This window comes from Piliocolobus tephrosceles, chromosome 5, assembly GCF_002776525.5.
Source record: "Piliocolobus tephrosceles isolate RC106 chromosome 5, ASM277652v3, whole genome shotgun sequence".
Lineage (NCBI taxonomy): Eukaryota > Metazoa > Chordata > Mammalia > Primates > Cercopithecidae > Piliocolobus > Piliocolobus tephrosceles.
Window position 1 is genome coordinate 157019743 of NC_045438.1, and position 4639 is coordinate 157024381.

The following is a 4639-nucleotide window of genomic DNA, read 5'->3' on the forward strand; positions in this document are numbered from 1 at the left end:
GTCATGGAGTTCTGGCAATGTAGGAGGGCTAGAGAGCCCAGGACTTGGCTAAGAGACTGGGAGAACAGAGAGGCAAAAGACAAAGGTGTCCTGTTAGGGGAGAGAGAAAAATAGGTTTATAAGGGCAAGAGAGCAGAAGAAGAAGGTGAATAAGGCTCATTCTTCCATGCATTCCAGACTGTCATCTCTCTTAGGGGAGAAACTGATTCTCATTTGTTTTTTATTTATTTTAGCACATGTTAAATAATGCTTTTAAGACCATGAATGAACTAATTAACAGAAATAGTATCTTGCTGGTTTATCTCCCACTGAGCTACAGGGTTCTTGCAGGGTGTCCTGTGGAGTGACGTATGGAGAATGCCCGGGAAAGCTCGGGAGACTTCGCAGGTGTGCGGTAGTTAATGAATGGGGAATAATGACCGGGATCTTTTTGAGTTCTGATGTCCTCATCTAAAAATAAAAACCACAAGACAAGCTCCCATTCCCAAGAAGGGAGGAGGCATCCTTTATAATACTAGACAACTTTGCTCTTAAAATTTGCCAGACCAGCCCTTGAGCATTTTCATTTAAATTCCTCAGTGGGCAGTTGATTCCCCATGGCTCATACTGTCTTCCATTGTGGAGGGGAATGAGTCAAGCAAATGGAATCATAAATACCCACATGCGCATGCGTGCGCACACGCACGTGCACACACACGCGTGCACACACTTTGGTCATAGATTTTTCAACCTTCCAGTCTTCTCAAATTCTCCTCATTTTCCTTCCCCCACCCTCATCCTCCACTCCACAACAGCTGCTCCTTGGACCAGACCTCCAAAACAAATTCAAAACAGTTGCCTGGGGTTTGGCTACTGCTTCACAGGTAGTTATAAAGCATTTTGTGGTGTAAACCAAGATTCCAGCTAACTGAGATGGCATGAAGGAGCTAATTAAAGCAATCAAGAAGCTGGTTTAAATGAAGATGAAAATGTAAGCCCTGTCCTCATTGGACAGAGTGATTAGAAATTAAAGTTGTTTGTTTTTTGTCAGAATCGTCTGTGGTTTGCCAAAATGTTGATATGCAGCATAACCTGCTACTAATCAAAAAGAAAATAAAACAAACCAAAGAAGAAGAAGAAAATCTAGCACCGTAAGTAGGAAAACAGACATAGAAAACCGGCATCTTTGCAAATGGGAAAAATATTTAACTTGTTTTTCTAAAATAAGTCTGATCTGTTTTTGGACAAAGTCTCAGTTCCTTAGTTTGCCTTGAAAGACATGCTCTCTTCCTCTGTGTGTGTTCTGAAAAACTCAGCAGTGGGAGGTCCGGGCAGCTCAAAGTGGGAAATGAAGCCATAGGATGAAGATGAAAGAACAGAGTTCAGGATAATAAGGTTGTCAATCTCAAGTATTTTACGTAAAAGGAGTCCAAGCTTAGCATTTTTAATATCTCTAGAGTGTCACTGACTTATGCAGACAACTTGATGGCATTAATATTCAAGTCACACAATAAAATTATTAATTATGTTTTCTAAAATTTATACATTTAAATTTGTACTAATTAAATGCCTAATGAAGAAAGTAATTCCTTAACTGATATGGTATAATGGGAAATGCATAAAAGGACATTTTGATAAAACATGTACTATCCGGACTTCTCTGCCTCCATCAATTTATTATAAATACTCTGTACTATAAAATAAAAACTTCAGAGTAGAATAATTCTAACTCAAATCTGGAACCGTGTGGATACATAGCATGTACTCAAGAAAGATTTTGTAAGGAGAGAGAAAGAGAAGAAGGAAGAATAAAAGCATACCTTGATGAATATTGTTAATTGCCCTTAACAGGTACAATATATGCATGATGATTAATATCGATGTTCTTGTTACTGACTTATTCATAAGACCCAACTGTACATAGCACTGAGCTGTGTTTATTGCTTTAAGTGTGGCATCTTTGTATGAGCAGAATATTCTTTAGCAAGATTTGAACCAGCTCAAACATTTAAAATTACATGAATTTCAAAGGAGTCTTACAGAAAATTAAAACAAAACAAAACAACAACGAAAGAGATGCCACAAGAGCGCAACACACATGAGCTGAGTCTGATGGGAGGGACCAAGGGCAGCCCTTTCTTTGTCTTCATGATGGAGCAGGAAGGAGTTGGAGCAGAAACATCAGGCACCACAGGATCATTTGGGGAACATCCATTATTCAAACCAACTCTCTCTCTTTCCTCTCAACCCTCTATGTCCCCAAGGCATTTGCTAGACACGAGCAAGGAGTGGAAAATGAGGAAGGGTAGGAAAATAGCAAAGATCTCAGTTGATAATAATACAAAGTTGCCACTAATGATCATAGCAAACACTTACGTTGTGCTTACTCTATTTGTGCCAGGCTCTCTTGGAGTGCTTTACATGTACTAATTCGCTTAATTCTCACAATACTCCTGTGACTGTTCCCATTTTACAGATGAGGAGGCCATGGCACAGAAGTGTTTAAAGAGCAGAGTCATAATTCAAACCCAGGAGGCTTGTCTCAGAGCCACTTGTCTGCTACTCGAAAGCACAGAATGAAGAAGACAAAAGGTTTGGGCTTTCAAATTCCCTTCCACATACACAGATCTAGGCTTCCATACCACAATGTAAGTAGGAAACTCTTTGAGCACCTAGCCCCTAGCATAGTGTCTGTTCCAGTGTACAAGCTCAATAAACACTTGTCTTATGAAAGAATGTTTTGTGTCAATTAATAGTGGAACCCTTTGCAACATACGAAGTCCATAAAACCATAAAATCCCAATTCAGTTGGCTTGGAAATGCCTAACTTTTGCTTCAGTGCAGCCTAGGAGGGAGCTTATGCCACGTAGAAAAATACATTTTGACAAATTTCCTTGCAATACTAATTTAAAGATCACCTACCTTTCTAAAAATAGCAAAGAAGCCAGATGAGAACAAGCTTTCTTACCTGTCCCTAAACTACAAAGTGTCCTCAGCGAATCAGAAAGTGTGACAGAGAAAAAAAAGAAGAGGCACAGAGAGGAAATGAACCGAGACAACATCACTTCACAGCAACCGGAAGGAAAAACACACATATACATACGCCACTCACATCCGACGTGTGTGGTGGCTCGGTAGGGAAATGCTTACAGCTGCCTTTAGAAGCAAGTCTGCTCGCTGCATGGAGAGGGAAGCATGAGCCTGCAGCAGGACTAGCTGTCACCTCCCGCCCGCCCACCCAGAGAGAGGGCCAGAGCGTCAGGAAGGCAAGATGATCCACCGACAGTGCCTTCCTGCCCTTGGGTGAGTTCTCAGCCACTTGCTGTGGCCTGTGGGAGAGGAGGGACTCACTCAGGCTCCTACTTCCTGAGTCGGTGCCAGACATCTGGTGGTGTTTCCCCACTGTGAACACCCCTCAACTGGGGCAGGGAGGATCTCCACGTGCCCCAAAAGAGGAATGAGTGACTCCAGGTCTCCGAGTTGACCTGGAGGTGCTGGTTTTAGTGCAACATTCAAACCCGCATGATTTCTACTTTTGAAATTGTTCTGGGTAGGTGCTTCCTGGTGCGTAAGTACATGGCCCCTCCCCTCTTCTTACTGTTGTCAGAGCTTACCTGACAGCAACTAAGCTTTTATTTTTCCTGAATTATTTCAGTACTTCAAGGTGTGAGCCGTCACTTGTTCTTTATGATGGATTAGAATCATTTAGGTCCTTTTCAGCCTCTTTGGGCATGAGTCCTGACTGGTGAGACATGGTGACTGAGAACTGGATTCTGTGTATCCTATCCCTGTAGTCATTAGCATCATTTCCAAGGGACTGAGGACAAGTGACAACACACTGTGTTCTCCCTGTCCATAGTGGGCCGCCCAAGAGTTCCATCCTTACTTTTCTCTATGTTTATTCTTTCACTTAACCCATTCATTCATTTCTTCCTTCCTTCATTCATTCAATTGCCTTTCTTCCACAAAGGACTTGAGGCAACCTTTTTATCTTGCTGAAATTATCTCAAAATGAAGACCATCGATAATCACAAAGGGGACAATCGTTCTGAAAGGGTTATATGTAGTTCGAAGCTATGCAGAGATTGGCCACCAATCTTTTCCCTTTGCTTGTAAGCACTCTAGTCATTTAAACTCCTGCAGAAAGAGGCCCTCCTTCCCCTGCCCAGAAGCTGGTTTCCCACCCAGAATTGGGTGTGAAGAGCAATTGTCCATGACAGAATCCTGGAAATCAGCCAAATAGTTTTCTTCTTTGTTTCTGTTTTCTTCCAAGCTTGGTTACTTTCAAGGACATTCCTGTTCTAAGAATGTGGAAAGTAGAGTTGGTGGGAAAGAAAGGATATGAAATCAGTGTTTAGCTAGCGCTCCACCATTTCTTGTTAATTGGTTAATTTATTTAACAGCTATTTAGTGGTTGTCACTTTGTACGTCACCACTTAAACAAGATAGCTGGGCGCAGTGGTGTGTGCCTGTAGTCCCAGCTTTGCAGGAGGCTAAGGTGGGAGGATTGCTTGAGCCCAGGAGGTCAAGGCTGCAGTGAGCTATGATTGCACCACTTCACTCCAGCTTGGGTGACAGAGTGAGATCCTGTCTAAGAAGAAGAAGAAGGAGAAAAGGAGAAGGAGAAGGAGAAGGAGAAGGAGAAGGAGAAGGAGAAGGA

At 42.2% G+C, this 4639-nt stretch overlaps 1 protein-coding gene across 1 annotated transcript in view; it reads left to right on the forward strand.

Moving 5' to 3' along the window:
* Positions 1-3067: 3067 nt before the first annotated feature.
* NEDD9 (neural precursor cell expressed, developmentally down-regulated 9) overlaps positions 3068-4639 on the forward strand; it is a 200948-nt gene continuing 199376 nt past the window's right edge. The window contains exon 1 of the mRNA XM_023185365.2: positions 3068-3282. The gene's annotated coding sequence lies outside the window, so the exon portion shown is untranslated. The remainder of the gene's footprint in view (positions 3283-4639) is intronic.